The following is a 25,618-nucleotide window of genomic DNA, read 5'->3' on the forward strand; positions in this document are numbered from 1 at the left end:
TGTACGGACGAGGTCCCGAAAGCTGTCTTTCTCGACTATGTAAACGGGGGCCATGCCTTTACAGATATAGCGTGAAATAGCACCTGTGATCTGCTTGTGTCGCTGAGACGTCTTCTCAGATTGTGATCCTTGGGCGAATGCTTCCTTAAGCTTCGGCTGTGAGAATTTCTTTCCAGTGCTTCCTGTATTTTCATCCCTTGTTTGTTTTGATCGGAGTGGTTGTAGTTTCCCGTGTTCTTGTTCATGATTTTTCTTCAGGTGGTAAAAGAGCCCGGAAGTATTTGCATCAGCCGCTGGAACGGCTTTGCTGCACAGTTTACATATCGGCTGCGTTTGTTCTTTATCAGATGGCTGAAACCCGAAATATAACCAAACAACCGAGCTGCCTCCCCTTTTGGGCAAAAGTGGTGTTTGTTGTGTCTGTGACCTGGCAACCGTTTCGGACTCTGTAACCGCTGCTGTGGTAACATCTTCTTGGGTGTCCATCATTCATTTTTTTTTCAAGCAAGAAAGAAATTTCGCGGGCTCTCTCCGTCAGTAATGTCGCAAACGTATGGTGCAAAGCCGCGTGACGTAAAGCGGTGTAGTGTCGCAAAACCACGTTCTGTACACATTATCTTTTTATTCTCTTTTTTTTTTCGTTATATACACTTAGAGTTTGCATAGCAAAAAGGCAAAATGTTATATTAACAAATTATATTGAAATGTAGATTAGCAGTAATAATAATAATAAAAAAGTTTATCACGATAGAAAAAATAGAGGAGAAAGGTCGCAATAGACATGTTTCTCTCGTCCTCACGATATATATCGCCATATCGCCCAGCTCTACCGCAACCCGACCCGTTAAAACATCAAGTAATAGGCTATAGTACGCTGCGCTGCAGAGCAGCGCCATTAACACTGCAGCAGACATGTATGCACTGACTGTGGCCTTTTTGATGGAGTATGAGGGATTTCGGGGTTAGCATGACATGTTGGTCATGTTGCTGTTAGCATAAACAAAACGTGTTGCATCGTAGGTCACTCTAAATGCAAAGTGGTCCCATACAGCAGACCTATAAAGTGCTGCTGGAGCGTCTTCCAACTCCTGTTCTTTCCCACTCGCTATTCCGAAACAATTCTCCACAACAACTGATTTTTTTCTGCTACACCCAGCTACGCTGCTTCGCTTCTTCTTCTTCTTGTTTACTATTGGTGGTTGGCTTTGGTCGCAGTACTGCCACCTTCTGCTCTGGAGTGTAAACGCTTCGCCTATGAGAAAAAGGAGCAGCGCATGAACCGAACGAAACACACGTGAACCGAACCGAGACAGTCGAACCGAACGGTTCGGACGGTTTTCATAAACCGTTCCATCCCTTTTAAGGACCAGCACCAAATACCCTATAGAATCATTCTATGACCCCTTTAAGAAAACATATTTCTGTGGTATGACAGACTGCAAACACATTTTTTTCTACTTTACATGGTCTTAAAAGTTGTTCCCTCTTCCAAATGTTTGCTGTATCTCACACAACTGTAATTGGACCTTCTTTTTTCAAACTTTCATTTTTTTTCATGGTATATTCATGGATTGCATGATTAATTTTTAAGTTTCAATTTATTTCTGTAAGTCACCATAAAAAGCATAATGTTTAACTTTAGGTAATGCTGCTATAACTTGTGCCATTATAAGGAAGCATGGATCAATACACCTGTATGTGCACTTGTGCTTGAAGGTTTAGCTACCCTTCCATTAAAGAAAATGATACATTCACACTAGGCAATTTAAATAACACTAAATGAAAAAAGTAATGATAAATAAAAAAAAACGTACTTAACTATAATTTAGTGAAATAAAATATTTATTTAGAATTTTTGTTTAAAGTACCTTTTTCTGAACAGTGAACCAACTTACCTGTCAACAGTCATGATTTCAATTTAAATTTTTTATTTGTCAATTTTAAATTATTTCACTGGCATCTGTTTTTTTTATCTGGAATGAATACAAACTGTCAAGCACAACTGTACATTGATTTTTTTTTTATTCTTAATTATTGCTGTGTAATTTATTTCTAAGAATACTTTTAAATCAGACAAAACTTCTTATCATTTTAGTGTATTAAGTGTTTTGACAAATGATGTCAAATGTTAAAACAACGCTGTGTAACTTTTAGCCACTAGGGGCACTAGGCAACAGCTACATGCCAAGACTGCACTGGTGCACAATTAAATGGCCTTTCTCTGTGTTTTGCATGACATTCTACCAGCAGATTAAGAACTGGTGTTATTTGTATGAAGGGGGTCACATTAACAGGTTGGCAGGGTTGCCGCGGGTCCTTAAAAAGTCTTAAAAGGCATTGAATTCTTCAAAATAAAACTAAGGCCTTAATTGGTATTAAAATTTCTTAAATCAGTCTTTCGTAGGTCTTAATATTACATGAGGCACAGTGTATTTTGTGCAAGAAGTCATTCAAGCTCAGAGCGATGGGAATTAAGGCAGTGGAGTCAAACATGCGAAGCACGAAACACAGAGCGTCAAAATCGAGTTACCGAGAAACAGCCGGTATTTCTCAGTTTTGTTCCACCCTTGTCTCTGCAACGCGTCCACTTATCACCAAATCAAACATACTAAGAAAACGATACAAAGAAAAATAGCTGCAAAAAAGACTTAACACTTGTAAAACTGATTTGTTTTGTTTGCTGCTAAAACAAAGTTTGTAAATCAGTTAAATAATTATTAAAATATATCTGTCATTTGTGTGTTTTTAGCTTTCTTCCCGTATGGGAAGGTTTTTTAAAATTTGAAACAGTGCAGTGGTTTATGTTAAAATAAACCTTTGGATTAAGTTCTCGCAAGCGGGTTTTTCTTGTGTTTCTTGTGAATTTGGTCTTAAATTTTTATTTCAAGTGGCATTAAAAAGTCTTGAATTTAATTTGCCTTATGCTGTAGGAACCCTGGGTTGGTGTTAAAATCTACATCTGAGAATTAAAACTATGTCTGGTCAGGTGTCTTTCATCTTTGTTGGCTAGCAAAAGTGAAATGTGGGTGGCAAAAATAAGATGAAAAAAGTACAGGTACCATGAAATGATTAAATTCAATTCAGTTTACTTATATTGCTCCAATTCACAACTTGTCATATCGAGGCACTTTACAGAGACAATTCAAACAGATCACACAGTCAGATTGTTTCAAAGTTTTCTATCTAATGAAAACCAGCTGATTGCATCGACTTGTAGCGACAGTGGAGAGGAAAAACTCCCTTTTAACAGGAAGAAACCTCCAGCAGAACCAGGCTCAGTGTGAGCGGCCATCTGCTGAGGCTGACTGGGGTTGAAGGAGACAGAAGCAGAGATACAAAAGGGCAGCTGTAAACAAGCTTTACAGGCGGCCCTGTCCAGGAAACACACAGCCAGGCAGACAAGCCTCCAGCCAGTCACAGTCAGAGAAACAGGACTACACTGAAAAACAGGCAGATCTCAATCATCTATAAACAAAGGTGTTGATGGCAGCAGCACAGCTAATATTTCTCTCCAGGAGGGAGTCACAGACGAACAGGAACAGATCAGATGACACTACTATGAGAAAAAGCAGAGAGATCACTTATGAGCATAATCTTATGATATAAAGGAACCATCGCAGATCATAATAAGTGGACACCACATTTATTTAGTAACTAAAACATGTTTCAAATAGTGAATATACCAGTTAATTGTAAAATAGACAGTAAAATAACTAGATAAATAAAAATAAAATATAAAATGTGATCTAAGAAACAAATGAGTTAAAAGATTTAGTTTATTCTTTAAGTGTATTTAAATATAGCGTGAAGTAACTGGCTAGATATTTATTTTTAGGGTGTTATAAGTCTACTGCATTGTTTTTTGTGGGGGTCATAGTATAAAATGTTTGGTAACGACCACTTAAGGTCACATGACTCGTACATCCCTCTCAAGTTAAATCGTTTTTGAGAAGAGCAGCTGCTATGGACTGTTGATACGCACCAATTCCAAATTATTTACTTTAATTTGTTAGATTAGGTCCAAGGGAGAAGACATGATTTACATATTTTAATCTGCAATATCTACAAAAAAAAGATTGTAAACATCTCTGTGTCACCAAACAGAGAATACAAATTTACCTTATTTGGTTGTGAGGAATGAAAAATAGTCATTTTAGTCAGATTTTTTAAAATCTTAAAGTTAGGCTGTGATGATGCATGCAACACATCTCTCATACCAATGAAATAAAAGCTGATTCTGCAACACTAATCTGAAGTGTGTAGTCACCCACTGACACCACTCTGTTTAACTTATGTGGCTCGGCTAATTTTGCAATTCTGATTTCTACATTTAAACATTTTTCCTCCCCGTCACAAAAATAAAGCATTAATTAAACTGCTAATATTCCTCTTTATTCATCCTAAGAACCCAAACATAAGCAGCCCAGAAAAAAAGGAATTCAAAGCTATAAAGTCAAACTGATGCTCCAGTATCACATTATATAATAAACAAGAGTGTACACAGTTTTTATTTTAAATTACGTTTTACTTTAGATTGCACAAGATGTAATTTTATAATGCAAAAAAATATGGGTATTAAAATCTGTTAGCACTAAGATGACAACTGTATATTTGTAGGCTTTGTATATGACTCATTTTCCCAATCCTCGTTAAAGCCATTGTTGTGGTGATACTTGGTTATTGTTAGATGAGGGTTATGGTTTCAGCCTCCAAAAGGAAGCTGTTTGTTCATGCAGTGACCACAACTGATAATTACAACACTTTTAGTTGATCTCATCAGGATGTGAATGTGTTATGATGGAATGAAGGAGCCATCGCAATGTTCCTACATTTAAGTCCAGAATGAAGGAATATAGTTAGTTTTAATCCTTCATTTTGGACTCAAATTGTTTCTGTTGACTGACACTCAATGGGAACTCTGGGTGTGTGTAAATGCATTCCAGTTATTGTAGCACCAGTTAGTGGTTGGGTTTCCTCACTCGTGTTTTGCTAATTGCACAAGCGAAAAGAAAGCCTAAGTGATCATGTTGCTCCTCTGACTCGTAGGATTGGTCATGGAGTTAGTTTGATCTTGTCGTGGGTTTAAGTTCTTGGCGTTCCTGGTTACCACAGTGGGACGATTCCAGCTCTTCAGTGTAACCTTAAAGAGCTTCTCATTGCTGTAAACGGAGAGCTGACCCAACATGACCGGAGTTTCACCAGTGTCATGGATCGCACGCCGGTTTGTGGTCAGAAAACATGGCTGCTGTGAGCATGTCGTGTTTTATAGAAAACAAATTGAGTTACTCTGCTCACTTGATGCACTGAGCTCAGTTTCCTGTGAAACATGTGATCTTAGCATCACTCTATCCATACAGCACTGCCGGTCATAACCATGTGACTCGTGTATTTTTAGTGGGCTCTTTAATAATTCATATTTCTGTTACATCAGCAGCTTTTGCCTGCACTGAATTTTACATAGGGCTGGTATTAGTTAGTCCTATTAATGCACAGCTTTGTAAAAATCTGGTAGTTCATATTTATTTAGATTAACTTCCACAAATCTTATTTAAGACCTGATTATGTTGATCTTATGTGTTTAAGATTTTGCATAAACTGTATGTTGACGGTTTCCTATTCAGCTGCAGATATCCTGACACATTTCTGCAGTGTGATGACATCTTATTTATGTAGATGGCCTGGTGAGAAAACATGGGAGCCAAAATATAGATAATAACATTCCATACATATCACCGCCAAGCTGTGCTGACAGTGCAAATATGTCCTTGCAGTTTTCCTGTTTTGCAGCCTAATCATGCACTACTGGCTCCGAAGACCCCCAAAATGGCAAAGGCCTAATGACACATTCAAGGCATTAAAGTAGTATTGTGTATAACAATGTGAAGTTCCAACTTGCAATTGTTAAAAAAAGTTTATGATTTCAATAAAAATCTCCAAGTTAGGAAACTAAGTGATTATCAATAATCAACAGCCAAACAGCTATTTGTCTCTTTCATGTATTGTTTTATAAATATGTTCCTGGTGAAGTATGACAGAACATAGAAACATAGAACTACCACTGTTGTCAAACTCTTGATGCTAGTAATGCTAAACTAAACAACTAGGTACAATCTAAAAAACAAAGCTGAAACCAAATGGTGCAGTATATTTTTTAAATTTAAGGTCAGAACACACCAAAGCTGATTTTGTGTCCAATCTGACAAAAAATCATATTGGACAGGGTCGTGGCATTTAGTGCTCATTGAAAGTCAATTGGGATGATCATATTCAACTAACCCCAACTGCACCAACTGGGACAGACCTCGGGTCTATTTTAGGTGGACTACACAGCAAATTAGCGGTAATATCATGGGCATGACAGGAAGACAGACACATTTACAAAGTAAAACACATCTGCTTATGGGGAAAAAACAAAATAAAATCTGTTAATCGCACTGGGAAAGAGTGTTCTGGAGTTGCATGATGCATTCATAGTAAAAACAAAAACAATGGACTTTACCCATGATAGGAATTTAGGAATGAAGTAATGATCCTCTTTCAGCCTTGCAAAAACAACAAGGAATAGAAAGCGTAGTTAATCTTTTTTGTCAGGCTCTGTGTGAGCCTGACAAAAAAAAAACCCGCCAAAATATTGAGGCAGACAGAGCAGGTAAGTGCGGCGAACCTCTCACCTTTGTATTTAAAAATAAATACATAAATAAAACCTTCCCAGATTTTTCTCTGAGAATCCCCTCTCTGCCTCAGTCAGCATATAAACCGCACTATGGTGTTTATTGCTGTGTGTATTCCTTTTCTTTAGATGTAGATTTAATTATGTTTTTATTATAGGTATATTAACATTCTCTATCTGTTCTGGTTTGAGTTGCTGCACAGACTCGTTAAGTGGAGCTTTGGTTTATGGAATGCGCTAGTATTTTTTTATTTTATTTTTTTTAATCACTTTTCAGAATCTGTCCAAGTCAAATTCAATTCAGTTTATTTCTATAGCGCCAATTCACAACACGTCGTCTCAGGGCACTTTACAGTTCAACCAGATCATACAGTTGGATTGATTCAAAGTTTTCTATCTAAGGAAATCCAGTTGATTGCATCGACTCATTGACTCAAAGGTAATCCCTCACAATACGGATGCTTGTGGCAACAGTGGAGAGGAAAAACTCCCTTTGAACAGGAAGAAACCTCCAGCAGAACCAGGCTCAGTGTGAGTGGTCATCTGCCAAGGTCGACTGGGGTTCAAGGAGACAGAAGCAGACATAGAAAAAGAAGCAGAGATACAAAAGGCAAATGTAAAACGCGACCCGTCCTGAGAACACACAGCCAGGCAGACAAGCTCCGAGCCAGCTCCCATGTCGGAGGATAAAGAGAGCACATCAAGCCAGTCACAGTCAGAGAAACAGGACTACACTGAAAAACAGGCCGATCTACAACATCTTTAAACAAAGGTGTTGATGGCAGCAGCACAGCTGATATTTCTCTCCAGGATGGAGTCACAGCCAAACAGGAACAGACCAGATGAAGCTACTATGAGAAAAAGCAGAGAGAGCAGAACGTTAGAGATTGAACTAACAAATATGACACAATGGGAGAAAAGAGAAACAATGAAGCAGAATGATGAAATAGGGGTCCCTATGTCCTCCAGAAGTCTAAGCCTATAGCAGCATAACTATAGAGATAGCTCAGGATAACCTGAGCCACTCTAACTATAAGCTTTATAAAAAAGGAAAGTTTTAAGTCTAGCCTTAAAAGTAGACAGGGTGTCTGCCTCACGGACTAAATCTGGTAGTTGGTTCCACAGGAGAGGAGCCTGATAACTAAAAGATCTGCCTCCCATTCTACTTTTAGAAATTCTAGGACCCACTAGTAAACCTGCAGATTGAGAGCGAAGTGCTCTGTTAGGAACATAAGGAACAATCAGATCTCTGATATAAGATGGAGCTTGGTCATTTAAGGCTTTATATGTGAGAAGGAGGATTTTAAATTCTATTCTGGATTTAACAGGAAGCCAATGAAGAGAAGCCAGGATAGGAGAGATATGATCTCTCTTTTTAATTTTCATCAGAACTCTGGCTGCAGCATTTTGGATCAGCTGAAGACTTTTAACTACAGATTGTGGATTTCCTGATAATAAAGATTACAATAGTCCAGCCTTGAAGTAACAAATGCATGGACTAGTTGTAGGACAATCAAATGTGGGATATTGTTTTAATATGTATGGCACAGAGACAGAAGTGAAAAAAATCTGCGCAGATCTGTTCACCCTTTCTAGTCAGAGCCTCTCTACGCAGTCATTGTGACATGGAAAAAGAACTGGATCGGAGATTAAAAAGTTGTACGCAGCCAGTGTGCTCAGGCCTCAAGAGTTAATATCTGGATTTGAGAACCAAAGCTTGTTTTGTGGAATTTGAAATAAAGCGAATTAGCTCTGAAAGCTAACAAAGAGCAACGCTAGCTTTCGGTTCATATAACTAGTTGATAATTTCAGGAAGAAAAGAATTCACAAACTTTTGAAAATGAGGTTTTAGAAATCTTTGAAGGTAGGAATCTGTAAAAACTAAGGATGCAAACAACTATTTGACTTATAGTTTATCATGGAGTGATTTACATGTTGTCACTACATGTGTAGAGGCTCGTTCAAGAGCAAAGTGCTGCAAATGACTTGTTTCTAGCAATGCAATCAGTGGGATTAGTGCAAATAGAGCAGGGTGAATTTTGGTAGGTTGAAAAAGCTCTTAACTTTTTTGTCAATTCTTGTTGCATCAACCAATTAAAACAACCAGTGTTGCTGCATGGTGGTGCAGCGTCAACTTCTCAACAATAAAAGGCTGCCGTGTTCTGAAAGTAAGGATGTAGTGACTGGTAAGTGAGCATCATGGGTGATGCTCATAATAATGGTACAAAGTTCTTGTACCATTATTATAAAAGACATGATATAAGTTTGATTATTTGTCCTTTTTTAAGTTCAGGCATTTATTAGAGTTGAGTTTTAACATTCCTCATGGAGCAACCAGAACCACCCGCTAAGAAGCACAGCTAACAGCACAAAGTGTTGCTTAGACTTAGACAAACTTTATTGTCGTGTTGTATACACAGAGGGTATACAAGATGAAATTTCGATGCATACAGCCTTTTAACAGTAAATAAGCAGCTTAGCAGTGAAATAAACATGATCATCTATAAAGTGCAGCAGCGCTTCCATTGCTGATTGTTGGATTACACTGAAACAAAGCTGAATCACAGTCACCTGACAGCATGCTAGAGTGATATCCCCTGTTTGTAATTAGTGTTTTACATCTCTGTTCATAGGGGATAATAAATGTTTCATATATTTTTTTTTCCATTCATCTTAATGTTTTTGTATTTAGTTACCTTATACATCTGGTTATATTCAATAAATATGTCTAAGTCTAACTATGTGTGCGAAAACAAGTCGTGTTTATTCAGTCGGTATTTAGACGGTGACACACTAATTCATTCAAAAGTACTTATGTGCTTCTTTATTCAATTTCAAAATACTAGAAAAGGCTTTTATGTTATGAAAATAAAATTCACGTTTTTTTTTTAGGAAAAAAGGCAGCTAATCGTTAGTCGATAAGTTCAATCAACGTCATCTTAATACTTCATTAATTGATTACTTGTATCTAAAAAAATACTTTTGACAGTTCCCTGTGTGTTCGCTAGCCATCAGAGTGCGGTTGAGGCCTCAAAACAAAAACACAGTATATGTCTGAATTGAGCTAGCTTGGTGGTAAACATAGCAGACATAATTGTGGTTACAATGTACTGTAAGCATTAGCAGTTTTGATAGCAGAGTCTCTATTTAGAACATTTACTATATAAGGACTATGGGGACATTTTCATGTGGCATTTCTGAGATGAGGAGGGGAAAATATAAAGAAAAAGGCTCCTCTTACTGGACCATCATTGCTCTAATTACTCATCTAGATAAAGTTTGAATAACTGCTCCAGTCCGCTCCTGCTGACATTCTTTAAGTATTAGAATAAAGCAGTTTCACTGGCTTTGGTTATTAACACGGACATGACTGTGACTGCTGCTCAGCGGTGTGTGAGCATTCACTGCCAGTCTAGGTGGCATGTGGGCAATGAAATGGAATAACATAAACAGATGCAAAACCCCGTCATGCACCGCAACACTTTTGCAAAATATAACATATAAGATGACATATAAGAGGAACATCGTAGTTTGGTTTAAAAAAAGGATTTTTGTTTTATTATAATTTAGTTTGTTGCAAGGATTTTACAGAAATAGAAAATTGCACCATAAGCCAACCGTCACTAGGATGTGCATGACAAGGAAGGGCTATATATACTGCATGCATTGTTTAGGTAGTTAACATTGTAATACTTCTTGAGCTCCTTGAGTTATTTACTGTCGCAGGTAGGGGCTTCGGCCGGAGAATAAGTGTTTGGGCCGGTATGATTTAAGGAGGCTGAAATTAGGACCGTCCCACCGGGCAATTGCCCGCTATCACAGATTACCAGTCCGAGTCATCTGTGTGTGTGTCGCAATGAGTGCAAATATGCTCCCACCCCTTCCATAGACACTCTGGTGCACCGCTCAAAAAACTGTAGGTGATCGCAGACAGCAGGCCACTGATTGGTCAAATCTACATCCGTGCTACACTATGCGTATTTCCTGTTTGGTACCTTACTGGCTTGTTTTTGCTGGGACCCTTTTTAAACCTGGATCGCCGCTCTTTTTCGCCCTCATATCCCTCCATTGTCGCACAAACTTGCACCCACTTCCTCACCGCCTCGGCTGTATCTACACTCACAGCTAGTTCCTGATTGTCCCTCTTGCATTGTGGCTTGGAATAACATAGTGCAGACTAGGGATGGAACGGTTTATGAAAACGGTCCGAACCGTTCGGTTCGATTGTCTCGGTTCGGTTCGCGTGTGTTGCGTTCGGTTCATGCGCTGCTCCTTTTTCTCATAGGCGAGGCGTTTACACTCCAGAGCAGAAGGTGGCGGTACTGCGACCAAAGCCAACCACCAGTAGTAAATAAGAAGAAGAAGCGAAGCAGCTTAGCCGGGTGTAGCAGAAAAAAATCAGTTGTTGTGGAGAATTGTGTGGGTATGGCGAGTGGGAAAGAACAGGAGTTGGAAGACGCGCCAGCAGCACTTTATAGGTCTGCTGTATGGGAGCGCTTTGCATTTAGAGTGACCTACGATGATGGCGGAAAGAAAGTTGTGGATAAAAGTGCAGCAGTGTGCAAGCATTGTGCAACACGTTTTGCTTATGCTAACAGAAACACGACCAACATGTCAGGCTAACAATCAACATATACCGAACCGAAAACCGTGACCACGAAACCATGAACCGAACCAAACCGTGGATTTTGTGAACCGTTCCACCCCTAGTGCAGACCACGCTTCAATATTAGGCATAAGTCAAAAGTATCTGCAACAAGCTCACTGCGACACACTGCTGCGGGAGGATAACAAGCCCTTAAGCCATGGTGAGGGCAGCAGGAGACGGACAACGTCCATTAAAGAGAAATTGTCTTAATGTCACGTTTCTGTTTCATTTGGCTTAAGTTAAAAGTCGTTTTTTTAATGTAATAAAGTTTTAATTAAAGTCCATTCAACCTTTTTAGATCCAGTCAATTAAACCTTCCTCCATTTTTGTCTATTAAGCACTATTTTACTAAAAAAAAAAAAAAAAAAAAGAAAATCACCTAAAAATATTGCTTCTCATTTGGTGCCTTTCACCAACTCATCTCTCCTTTCCACTCTATGAAAGTTAGACATAGCTGAATTTTATTTCAAGTAATTTGCTGTGACCTTTTAAAGTGTCAAGAAACATTTTTTGGATTGGAAAACAAGGTTTCTGTCAAACACTATGGTGCTTTTTTTAAATGCAAGTGACAGAAAATAAATAATACCTGGAATCACTTCACACCCCAAAGAAGAAACCTCAACAGGTCAGAAAGAGGAACAGTAGCACTAAGTGGTTGGTGTACTGCGGCAAAGCAGATTGTTAATTCTTTATCTTCCACAAAGTTCACCAGCTGCTTCTTTGGTATCTGCAGCTACATTTGGACATTTTTACAGCTTACATGTGTTTTTGATTGGACTTTTCTATAGTAGCATGAAGTGCTGATGCTGCAGTTGATGGCAGCATGATGTAATGGGGAAAACAGGAAAGAAAACTGCAGCTCAGCATAACCTAAAATTAGCTCTCATATTGAGACAATATAATACTGACTGTCTTTGTAGACATTGATCTAATTGTTGGATTACTCATGATGCAAGATAGAGTCAAAATGTTTAAGTAAGCTTGTCTCAAGAAATAAACAGCTTCTCTTCTTGCCTTTCATCGATCAAAAGCTTGGTTACATGAACAGTCCCAGTTCCTGAGAATTTCGTTGAAACTTCCTTTGCCTGTAGTGATTATAAATCTTTTATGTGATTAAAGGCACAAGACCTTAAGTGAAGGTTCTCTGTAAAACCTGGTTGTGATTTTTCTTAGCCACTTCCAGCTTAAGCAACACAGGTCTTTTTATAACTGTGTTACCAGCTCCCACATTTTTTCCTCCTCAATGAATACCATAGTCTGGTAAAGAAAAACAGCTGTGGCCACTAAGACGTAGCAGGCAGAGCACCGAAACACTGACGATGGTGTTTTGGCTGTTTGCCTCGGACGGTGCTGTGAAGCAGGAAGTTTGACGCTGAAAGCACAGGAAGTGGCTAATGTAGAGCTGTGCTCCCCTTTTCTGTCCAGCGGCTATAGGCTGAAGTCAGGTCATTTTTAAACAAATGGTATTTTCTCTCTGATGGAATGAGGACTGAAAAGCGGAGGGCATACTGACGGTTTTTGTGCAGTGTAATATTTAATGATTTAATGGAACCTCAAACATGGTCAAAAAGTAATACATTTCTCCTGGAAAAGAAAGGAAAGCGGTGAAGACCATAGTGTCAGGGCAAAGGCAGAGAAATTACCTTACTGAGAATATTTGCTTTTAATCAATTTAAGAACTTGGCCATTTGGTCCGTGAGGCAGTCACCCTGTCTACTTTTAAGACTAGGCTTAAAGTGTTTTTTTTTTTTTTTTTTTATAAAGCTTATAGTTAGAGTGGCTCAGGTTATCCTGAGCTATCTCTATAGTTATGCTGCTATAGGCTTAGACTGCTGGAGGACATAGGGACCCCTTTCCCATCATTCAGCTTCATTCTATCTCTATTCTCCCACTCTACAGAATTTTTTAGTTCAATCTCTAACATTCTGCTCTCTCTGATATTTCTCATAGTAGCTTCATCTGGTCTGTTCCTGTTTGGCTGTGACTCCATCCTGGAGAGAAATATCAGCTGTGCTGCTGCCATCCACACCTTTGTTTATAGATGTTGGAGATCGGCCTGTTTTTCAGTGTAGACCTGTTTCTTTGACTGACTGACTGGCTGGATGTGCTCTTTTCGTCCTCTGATGTGGGGGCTGGCTCGGATCTTGTCTGCCTGGCTGTGTCTTTCCTGGACAGGGCCGCCTGTGGAGCTGGTTGACAAGTTCCTTTTGTATCTCTGTACCATGCAACACTGGTATCTCAGTATGTCTGCTTCTGTCTCCTTGAACCCCAGTCGGCCTCGGCAGAAGGCCGCTCCCACTGAGCATGATTCTGCTGGAGGTTTCTTCCTGTTAAAAGGGAGTTTTTCCTCTCCACTGTCCCTACAAGCATGCTTAGTGTGAGGGACTGCTTTTAAGTCACTGAGTCGATGCAATCAACTGGTTTTCTTTCGAAAACTTTGAATCAATCCAACTGTATGATCTAGTGAACTGTAAAGTGCCTTGAGAGGACATGCGTTATGGATAGAAATAAGCTGAATTGGGTTGAATTTGATTTTAGAGACAAAATACAGATTAAAAGGAAAGACAGCAGATAAATGTTGCTGTTTACATGTTCTTAGGTGCTTGTTATTTATTATAAAGACTGTAAATAATTGTGTTTCTAGGGTTTGTTAGTTTGTCTTTAATATACTCTGTAGAACATCTCCTTTTTCTTGTGGTAATTGGTGTTTTGTAGTTTTATTTCAAATTGAGCTGTAACTAGAAATGTGGAATATGTCCACCTCTGTGAAAGTTTCAATGCACAGTTATAGGTGAACAGGTGAATCTCAATTATTCTGAATACTTCAGAAAACCTTTACTCTCGATACAGATAATAAAATGCAGAAAGCTACATTTTATTTTATTTCTTTAAAATTCAATACACAGTGTCCTTCTGCAAGTGAAAACCTAAAACTAATCTACTCAAATATAAATGAATGAATGAATATATAAGAGTGATGAAATTGATATTACAGTAATGTCATGGTACACATAATCCGTGGAATTGTGCTGATCTAATACTCTCCACAAGAAGGATAAATTATAAAGCTCCATCGCTAAAGATATAATAGATATAATATATTTGCAAATTCATAGAAAGTTTAGTGAAAGAAAAAGTGTTTCACTGTAGAAATTACTTGTATTTCACAATTTACTGCATTGCCTTTCAGAGTAAAATACGGTCTCCTAGTTTTTCAGCTATGTCATGTCAACATCCTGTTGGTTTATTCTAAGCATATCAAATCTTTACCTTTATATACAGTAGGAAGCATTTTGTAAATTTGAGAGCTTAGCTTCATGGATCCAGTTGTTCTTACGCTTGGGGACCACTTTGCTTTGTCAACACTTTGCAGCTAGATGTTAAATTTAACTTTCAAAGGTACTAAATTGATTTGAAAGAGAGAAAAAAAGCAGTTTTGTAGCTTTAGTTGACAAGTATAAGTTTTATTGTTTGTTTGTAACATGCATGGATGAAATGCTGGCTTCATATATCAAATATTTGCTTTTTCATAAACTTTTTTTAAATAATATTATTAATCTTTAGCCCCTAGTGGGCACTCCATCACTCTTCTTCCTCCATCAGGTAGGGAACTGAGAAGGAGGAAGTGGTGTGTACCGTATATAAGCGTGTGCTGAAGTGACACTTCTCTGAACGCATGTTGCTGTGAGATTAGAGAAAGAGGAATCAAGAAATTCTGCATCGCTGAGTTTAACGGTGAAGGTTTTTTTGGATGCAGCTAACTTTGTGCTTCTTTCCGTTTTCAGCTGCATGTGGCTGCTGTTTGCATTTTGCCTTTTTATGAGGAATGAACTGAGGTGCTGCTTCTACTGTCTTCTGAATATACTGCTAATTCTTCTATGGACACAGATTGAGTAAGTAGATGTATTCTCCTTCCAATGTCACATATTAGCAGTTTGTTAATGCAAAACATCTGCTAGTAAAACAACCCTTTTTTTCTTGTAACTTTGGGCTGAGGATCTGCTTTCTGCTTTTCTGTCTTATGCAGAAGTGTGAAGAGTCGAGCTCAGTTCTCTTCTCACTGCAGACTTACAGTTATGAAGCATAACACAATCCAGTCTTGTACTTGTTGAGTTATGTTTACATAATTTGCTCTGCAGGCTCTGTTTCAGTCTAATAATGGAGCTTTCATTTAAATGTCAAATCTCTAAGCTGTGAGAAAGGAGCTATTTAAGACAGACAGTCCCCCAGAGGGTCGGCCTGCAGAAGTCATTCATCAGGAACTGGTTAGGTTAAATAAAGATTAACTTAATCAGTTCCAGGTTTTCTTTTTTCTTTGTTTGTGTGTAATTTTGGTTAAAATAAAATCTTTCCAGGTGATTCTCTCCCAGTGCTCCACCATACTGTGATCTTTGAAGCTTTTGTTCGATGTGTCTTTTCACCGTTGTTTTTTGTGGCGTTTTAATCAGTTTTTAGCATTTCAAGATAATCCAAACTCTATATTTTCGGAACTCCTAACTACAGCTGGAAAAAGGGGACAGTTGCTTTGTTTGAAAAGCAAAGTTTGTGCATATTAAGCTTTCTTAGGTTACTTTCATCCGCAGTGACAGGAATACAAGCCAAGCTGCCATTTCCTTTCAGCGTTTTCAGAACGAGGAACCGTTTTTTTTTATAACTGCTTATTACCTTTGTGCGTACATACCACAGGACGCACATCTGACTCTGTGAAAGAAATTCCTTTTTTTTGTCGCTTTAAGAATGAGGAAATTTCCATAAATGACAGACACAATAAGTAATTAAAGGTATGAAGACTGGTTCAGTTAAACTGTTTAACTGAATGTCCAAATGCAACAACAGAAACCATTTATGCAAAAGTTTTTGCTTTAAAAAGCACATCAGAGATGTGAATGACTAAAGATGAAATTAGATTTTATAATATCAACATTTCACAGTGGAAATCAAGTTGCTGTTCTAAGAGCTGCAGTAATAATTTTAATTTTATGTTATCCAGATATGCTTCTTTTTGCTTTTATTCTTTCCTCTGACTGTGGGTGATGTTTTAGATGTTTATTTTGCAGGAAAAATGGAAGCAGTTTATTTTTATTAGCTAATTTGAGAGAGTTTGCTAATAAAGACTTCCTGTCAGGCCTGTTGAGAAGTTTCCGCACTTTCTGTGACAGATTAGAAACGAACACTGTGACTAATTAGCAATAGCCATGCTAACCGGCTAACCATGCTAAAGTTAGCTTCTGTTTCACAGCTTCGTATTAGAGCTAAGCTAAAGAACTGTGACTCATTTCTTAATAAAATATCAGATTTGTTTCATACCAACTCGGATGAATCTATATTGATTTATTCATTTTTTTCCATTTCATAAAAAGGATGACAGATGGAAGAAATTGCCTTCAGAACCTTTGCTTTCCCTTAAAACATCCTTTCTGAGATTTAACCTGAATTCAAAGTTAAACTCAATCCAAACTGAGAAACATACTAGTGAAACACGTTGACAGGTTCTTGTTATCATGAAAGATTAAAGAATGACGAGGTTTCAGAAGCTTTTGGTCTTGCAGATGTAGTTTATCAGTTATCAGTAGCCTACACTGCAAAAACTATAGAAAATGAGTAGAAATGTATTAAGATGAGTGTATTTACCCTTAGTTTGAACAGGTAAATAAAACGATCAGCCAATGGGATGAGTATTTTTTAGCAATAAGATAAAATACTTAGATATTATGAACTTGAAATTAGAAACTACGTTTGTTTTTTCATATTTTTTTAAATGTAAATTGTCTTATTCTGTCGACAGTCTAACCTACCTGCTCAGTTAAAGACAAGATACACTTATTTTAATAAAAATGGACTTACTTAGATTGTAATTGTATACATACATATACATTTAAGAAGAAAAGTGACAAACTGATGTCAACCAGAAGAGTATCTGTGAAAAAGAATCAGGATTATTATAAAATGTAAAGCTTCATATACAGCAAGTATGATTTAATGACCCAGTTAGCCCTAACTTGAACTGATCAAATCATCCTGTGCTCAATAAAAATGTATTTCATGAGACTCTTTTTCTGTATCACTTTAATAGACGTTACATCTCAGGTGCTGAATATTAGACTCAGGATGACCTTTAGTAAAAACAAGCATTAAACATGCAATATATAAGATTACTCATTCACTATACACTATTGCTTATATTTATTGAATTACATATTCCACACAGATTACAGGTGACATAAGGCATATTTGTTATTTTTCAAATCTTTATGTTGAAAACAAAGGATGGGGATTCTTGGTTAGATCAGAGTAGCTTTGTTGGTCACCCAGCCAGGAGCAGTTATCCAGTCGGGGGACATCAGTTTCGGTCCGGCCTGTCTAAAGCCGCTTTTCTAGAAAATAAAGCGTGTTTTTCAAACTTAGGTCGACCCGCTAACAATCGGCATTTGGCTCCCTTCCCACTGGCAAAAAAAACAGTGTTTAAAGGCAACTGTGCCCCTGCCCCTTCCACACTCTGCTGCACCTCTCCCAGATTGTAGGTGACCGCAGACAGGAGGCCTCTGATTGGTCAAATCTATATCCGCTCTACACTATGCGTATTTCCTTTTTGGTACCTTACCGGCTTGTTTTGTTTGTATGACCGCCATTGAAAAAGGACTCGTTTTCCACAATGGCTGCGCTGCTTCAATTACACTTATGTTGTTGCTATAGTTTTTGTCCAATCAGATTTAAGCCTTAGTGCGTTGTTATGTCGATCAAATCTGCCCAGGGACTTCAGAATCAGCAGTGCTGGCTGACGTTACATTCACAATATTAGTGAGGAACATTTACTTTAACCAATCCCACTGGAGCAGCTAGAGGGCCCACCCTAACGTCAGCGTTTTCTGTCCTCTGATTGGTCAGTTGGAGCAAGATGTTTAGAGCCAGGTTAAGCCAGGGACAATCTGCATTTAAGATTCACCTGTGTTAAATGTTTTTCTGGCCTCAATGGCCAATATTTAATTGAGATACTAAGACTTCCTGCAGAAAGTGCGTAGTATGGATTTTGTTTTTCAATATCAGCTTCTATAGTGAGATATATTTTATTTTCATGTTTTTTTGCGCTACTTTATCTGGTAATTAAATATAAGACTGCCACTAATGATTATTTTGCAAATAGATTAATCTGTTTATTTCTTTTACAATTAATTGAATCATAATATAGCCAAAGAATTTTTACAAAATTAAGCCAGGTGAAACTTAAAACTTTTCCACTTGAGGTGTTCTGGATAGAGCATATTGACATACATTTAAAAAAAAAAATCTTAAATGCAATATGTTTTTATATTTATATATTTATATATATATATATATATATATATATATATATATATATATATATATATATATATATATATATATATATATATATATATATATATATATATATATTTTTTTTTTTTACACTTTTGGTATATTTTCTGCTGTAACTGGGTTGTTCTGTCAGCTGCATTCAGGTTTTAGGGTCCCTATACCCCAGTTGACAATTAATCGATTATAAAATCAGTTGACAATTACTTCAATAGTTGATTAATCACGATTAATCCGACTAATTGTTTCAGCCATAATTAAATGCATATTCAATCTAAACGGCTACCGATTATGTAAACATGGCAGAGCTGCAGTTATAGAGTAGAAGTTTGCTGTTGTCTTAATTGGGCATTTCATATTTGAATATTATTGGTGGTGTCTGTTATTAAAATGTGAAAGTGGTGATATTAACCCCTTGTTGCAAATATGCAACAAATCCTTTGTGTTACTAAGATAGCATGTGCATGCACTCAGTGGCAGTTAGATGTCAAGGAATTAAGAAATAGGTTAAGTTTAGGGCCGCCCACTGAAGGGTATCAGATGCACCACCTGCCACTGCCTGCTTCTATTACCATGTTTTTCCTAACCATACTGTAACCAGTGCTAACCCTTATTCCTTGCATTTTCTTTTTTCCTGTTCCTGTCTAGAGATTTTTATTCCTTTTTCAGACCTGACCTTTATTTATATAATCATCCATTTATTTTATTTTTTTTACAAGGAAACTTCAGTTCAGTACAAAGATCTAGAAACATATTTGAACTTCTGCTTTGGAAATGTATGTTACAACAAGCTAAAGCAGACATGTATGCAGAGTGTATTGCAAGCCCTGTGTGACAGATGTTGGTTCATTTAATAGAATTTGCATACAAGAAAGTGAGCAAAATTGCCACATGGAGGACTAAAATGACAGCAGCGGAGCCACATCTGTTGCTGAATGGTAAAGGCGAGATGTGTGTTTGTGTGTGAGCGAGATCACAAGAACACAGGATGTTAGCTTAACCACTCAGCACAGTTTTCTGCACAGCATCAGACACATTTATCACATTTTGGCCTGCATTCGGAGTGTCTAAATTTACAGTTTCTAATAATTCAAATAGAAGGACAGTCAGAGCTTAATGTTTGACCGCCGGTGCGGCCATGTTTGTGTATATGCCTATTTATGGGACTGACCTGAAAGCAAAGGGATGTTTGAGGTTTGGTACAGCTTGTCTTACACAGTAGTTAGTTTCTTTGACCTCTAAAAGCTTTGGTGGAACTACAGATATAGATATACATATAGATGTTCTAACACAGATTAGGATTGAGCTTTTATTTTCTTGTATCTCTCCTTTGAAAGACAACGGGATTAAACTGATTAGCGCATCAATTAATTTGGAAGCAAAACAACCTTTCTGCTTTTATTTTGAGGTGCCTGAATATATTTGCTGACACTGGAAAAACAATCTAAAAATGAGTAGAATGTCTTAAATTAAGTGTATTTACCCTTAATTTGAGCAGGTAAATAAGATAATCTGCCATTGGAATGAGCATTTTTACTCTTAATAGACGTATAAAATAAAATAGATATTATGCACTTGAAATAAGACACTGCAGTGGTTTATTTCTTATTTTAAATGTAAATTCCATTATTCCATAGGAAAAGTGTATCACTTAACTGCTTAATTCAAGAAAAAATAATCTTATTTTCAGTTTTTTTCAGTGCAGTCAAGCTAAAAATGGTGAGAAAAAGTAAAGACACCCTGGTTATTGCACCATCTTGCTTAGAGATCGTACTAAAGCCAGAAAATAAATGAAATTCTTTTATATGTCACTCTAACAGATAATTGGACTTTTGCTAATAATTATAACTATTTGGGTTTTAAGTGTAACTGTGTTGATGCCAACGGTTGATTGCTCTTCTTTGCACATGTTGGCAGCTCAGCCAGGTTATCACACAGATAGCAATGCTTGGCTCAGTCACCTGATCATGGTGATAGATTCAACACTATTTTTATATAAATATCTGCTTTATAAACATCAATCAACGTATAACTGGACGACTGTTCTTTAACCAAACATTAAATTAAACCAAAATAATTATTTCTTTATTTCTATACGCAAGTACAATAAAAAAATTAAAAACTGATATGCAACAGCATGATTACATGATTGTGGTTGCGAAAGCTTACATTAAGATACAGTACTCAATTTCCATCAGTACCATATAGTTTTAATACAAGTATGATAATTGTTTTAAACTGTAATTGTATAAAATTTTTAATACAATAAAAAGAAATGGAAAACTGGCACGAATGCCTGCAACAGATGCCCAAACAAACTCCTGACTTTGCCATGTTTACCAAACTCCTCCGATATATTTTAGAAATAACAAACCACAGGAAACCTGAAACATCTGTAATGATGAATTGTAACTAGGGATGCACGATATAATCGGCCCGCTATCGGTATCGGCCTGTATCGGCCTTAAAGGAGAATTCCGGTTTTTAACACTTTTAGCCCATTTTCTGTAGTGTCCAGGATGAAATCGAATGATCGACACCAAAATTTTGACAATTGGTCCTGTCTCTGCTTTTTGGCTCATTTAGAATCCACCCCTGGCTGCTTTAGAATGGCTTCCATAGAGCATGTCCGATAATGTCCTTAAAACAACCTTAAACGTTCTTTTTTTAAAATATGCTACTCACCGGGTCGTCAGCGCTGTTCAATGACGTTCCAAAAAAAGTTTCGTAAAGAAAAAACGTTCCTGTAGTGTTTTATTTAGCATTTTGTAAATCCCATTGAGTTCTGTAGGAATAGTCAATATTCCCCTGCCACCGGAAATGGAAATGGGGCCTGTTTACACAGTTGTAGTCTTTTCGCTTCACTCTGTGTACTCCGACGTCGAGGTGCTAACGTCTCTGTTAAACACTTTAAAAAACTCTGAAAATGGAATACGAAAGGTGGATTCTTGATTCTCGACTATTCCAACCGGTGAGTAGCATATTTAAAAAAAAGAACGTTTAAGGTTGTTTTAAGGACATTATCGGACATGCTCTATGGAAGCCATTCTGAAGCAGCCAGGGGTGGATTCTAAATGAGCCAAAAAGCAGAGACAGGACCAATTGTCAAAATTTTGGTGTCGATCATTCGATTTCATCCTGGACACTACAGAAAATGGGCTAAAAGTGTTAAAAACCGGAATTCTCCTTTAAAACCGAATATCAGACATCGGCCACCCCACCGATATTTAACCCGATATTTGATCAGCTTCTGAGTTTCTAAAGTCTAAAAAAAAAAAAATACTACTTCTTCTTCTTCCTCAAAAACTTCTTTTTTACAGACTTAAAAACTTCTAAAGACGAGGGAAAAAATATTGATACATTAAAATATCACAATATCTTCATATGCTGATATATTGCCATTTAAAAACACCATATCAATCTCTTTTACTAATGAAATATTGCTAAATGTCGTCGTTACGCTACGAAATCCATCGAAAATTCACGGAATTTTGCCATATTTTTATATGTTGATATATTGACGCGGTATCGATCTATTTTACTAACAAAATCTCACAAGAATTTGTAAAATATCACGAGAGTTTGTAACAGAACGATGAAATTTCACGAGATTTTGAAAGTAAAATAGATCGATACCGCGTTTTTAAAAATCAATTTGTTTGTCACAAACAATTACAGGTGCTTGGCTCCAGGTACTCAGAGACTCACTTCCAAACAGAAACCCCACATCCGTATCTTCAGGTAACACAGAGTACATGTCAGACTTAATAATATTACTTTAGCGATAGTTTCAAGATGTTGCTTTATTGTATATCTCGTACAGTGTCTTTCGGTTATGCTGTTCTTTTTTCATCTCGTTACAGGTGATGAAGCAGACTGAAAATGTTTTGTCATTGTCTCCTTTCTCTTCTTTCTTTCATCTTTTCTCTTTCTTTTTTCCTTTTCTTCTTCTTTTTTTCTGCTCTATTTACATTGCAGTGTCCATATAAACTGTAAAACTCCCTGCATAATAATAATAAAGCAATTTATATGCAGGAAACAAGTGGAGCTATATGGCAATTGCCATACCGCTACACTTGTGAAAGTAAAATCTGTTGGGCTCTTTTTGGCATCAAGACAATTATTCTTATTGCCACATTGCCAGACAGGACACTGTTAAAAAAAAAAAAAATCAATTTGATATCAGCATATGAAAATATATTTGAGTATATTCTTTTTCAAAGTGTCAGAAATGGATAACAAAACTGCTATTTTCAATGACTACTTATTTTTGTCCAGCTTTAACATCGGTATCAATATCGGTTATCGGCTACATGAATTTTAAAATATCGGCATATCGGATATCGGCCAAAATCCCAATATCGTGCATCCCTAATTGTAACACATATTTAAATATCCATCTTTTTTTCCTATTATTGTCATTGAATAAAATAATATAATATAACAGTAGACATAAATCAGCCCTATTTATTTTAGAAATAATAAACAGAAACACGATATGTTACAATGTTGGTGAATTGATGCAAAACAGAGATGGCTACAAGACCATGGAGGACCTAAAGAAATTATGAAAATAAAAAGATTATGTCTTAATATTAAAAGCCAATTCTATTTATTTTGGTTTTTATCGCTTTATTGACCAGTTTGCTATATTTCTTCAAAGTTTAAGCTCTTTAGTTTGCCAGTTGTCAAAGCGGGTAGTAAATGTCGCCCTGGGGAGGAGGAGGTACAAACTCCTGTATGTCCGGGGCAGACTGCTCCAATTTATATCTAGAAAAGGCTGGTTACCCTCAACTGAAGGATGTACAGTAGGAGCAAAAAGATTTTCCACAGACTTGGGCTACAACAAACGATTATTTTGCTTTTGTTGATTTTTTTTATTGATTAATTGATTCATAATGAAATTGTTAAAGATGCCTTAAAGGAGATGTTATACAGATTTTAGTTAGTTGAGGAGTTCTGGACAAAAAAAAGAAACTTAAATTCCAAATATTTTTGTGCATAATTATTGCCCTGAGTGGTTGCTCATTTGGTTAGTGTCTATATACTCCAAAAAACGATTCATCAATTATTTAATTAGTTAATTATTTCAATGCGTCATTATTTCATTTAATCGTTTTAATCCCTACTACAGTCTAAAGCCTTCTCTGTCTGTTCCCAGTCAGAGGTTTGCAAGTTCTAGTTTGAATCGAAGGGTTTATAGGGAGCTTATTTAACCAGTGAGACTAACTTTAAAATGTAAAACATTTAATTTTATGTTGGGCAGAATCAGCTTGAGCTCTTTGAACAGAAGTTGCAGAAGCAGGATAGGGAAGTTTCTTTTTATAACCATCTGTTAATAGAAAACATATGTTGGGCAAATTAAATGTATGTGTGTGTGTCTCCGCTCTCTTCAAAGGATTCACAGTTCATAAACCAGTCACATCTTGTCCTCTGCTTCTCTTTCCTCTCTGTCAGAGGAAGCATTGTTCGTGCTTTAGCTGCTAATATTAGGCGACATATGAGAGAAAAAAATAAAGAGAAGTGGTTTATTTCCTCTCTATGTTTCATCATAATGGCCTTTTTCTCATGTCGGACGTTTCGGGGTACTTTACTAATCCGGCAGCTTTCTGTCTCCTACTGCTCCTAAATTGAGCTTCAAAGCTGCATTATTAAAATCCAGCCGTTAGGCAGAAACAGGGCGGAGCCTCACCTCGGAGCCCACCGGTAACCTGACTCCAAACTGCTGTTCTTAAATCTGCAGGCCATGTCATTTCATGACTGCTGCAGGAAATGAGTCGACATGTCACCCTCGGTATCTTTAGCTAAACTGCTAAAGCTTCTGAGTCATATTAATACTAAATTTGAACCGCAGAATAAAGTTAGACGAAACGGCCTCGAGCCTCTGTCATCCTCTGACCGGCCTGTCCATCACTTTTATTCTGTTTTAAATATACAAACACATTATATGCACCCCTGATGGCAGTATCTAAAATAAATAAAATTAATTAAACATTTATTGAGAAACATTGGAGTGTGTAGATTCCCTAATGATTATTATTTTTATATATTTTTTTCTTAAAATAACCTCTGTCTCCATTCATTTGAACTAAAACAATTCCTGTAAAATAAAACTCCACTAAAATGGCTTATATTGTTATAGCGAGAAGAATATATGAAATACAAACTTTAATTTTTTAGTTACGAATGTTATGTCCTACCATTTATTTGGATGGAAAGAAACAAAACGAAAAAGAGATCATGCAGTTTCTATATGAAAAGGCTAAGCCAAGATTCAGTTGGGTACATTTGTTGCTACTACAATAAGGTCTCACTTTTAATTTGCAGTAAAGAATCTGAAATATGACTGATTACTAAATTAATCAGAGACCTGGAGGCAGGAAAATAAAATGTAGATCTCTGTGCTTTTAGTTGATTGTTTACTCAAAAGCTTTTCACACTTTTTGAGAAACTAATGATTTCTCTCTCAAAGTAGTTCATTAGAGACAACTCTTCATTTACATGCACATTACAGCATGTCTGTTATCATTTTAACCACAGAAGGAAATCACAATATATTTATAATATATAACTGTCTACAGGACGTAAAGTGACTGGTGACAGTGTTTGGATTACTGATTTAATTCAATTCAGTTTATTTCTATAGAACCAATTCACAACACATGTCATCTCAAGGCACTTTACAGTTCACCAGATCATACAGTCAGATTGATTCACAGTTTTCTATCTAAGGAAAACCAGTTGATTGCATCGACTCATTGACTCCAATGCAATCCCTCACACTAAGCATGCTTGTAGCGACAGTGGAGAGGAAAAACTCCCTTTTAACAGGAAGAAACCTCCAGCAGAACCAGACTCAGTGTGAGCGGCCATCTGCTGAGGCCGACTGGGGTTCAAGGAGACAGAAGCAGAGACACAACATCCAGCAGTACATTCTCTATCAACCTCTTTATTCTTCTTTCTTGTCC

At 37.0% G+C, this 25,618-nt stretch overlaps 1 protein-coding gene across 3 annotated transcripts in view; it reads left to right on the plus strand.

Moving 5' to 3' along the window:
• The window catches only part of wipf1b (WAS/WASL interacting protein family, member 1b), a 60,011-nt gene that overhangs the window by 5,299 nt on the left and 29,094 nt on the right, over positions 1-25,618 (plus strand). For 2 of the 3 annotated variants that reach the window (XM_038299405.1, XM_038299408.1), the window contains exon 2: positions 15,104-15,211. The exons of the other annotated variant lie outside the window; for it this stretch is intronic. The gene's annotated coding sequence lies outside the window, so the exon portion shown is untranslated. The remainder of the gene's footprint in view (positions 1-15,103; positions 15,212-25,618) is intronic. 3 annotated transcript variants of the gene reach the window in all.

Source organism: Cyprinodon tularosa, unplaced genomic scaffold, assembly GCF_016077235.1.
Source record: "Cyprinodon tularosa strain WSP-4 unplaced genomic scaffold, ASM1607723v1 ctg428, whole genome shotgun sequence".
In the NCBI taxonomy this organism is placed as follows: domain Eukaryota; kingdom Metazoa; phylum Chordata; class Actinopteri; order Cyprinodontiformes; family Cyprinodontidae; genus Cyprinodon; species Cyprinodon tularosa.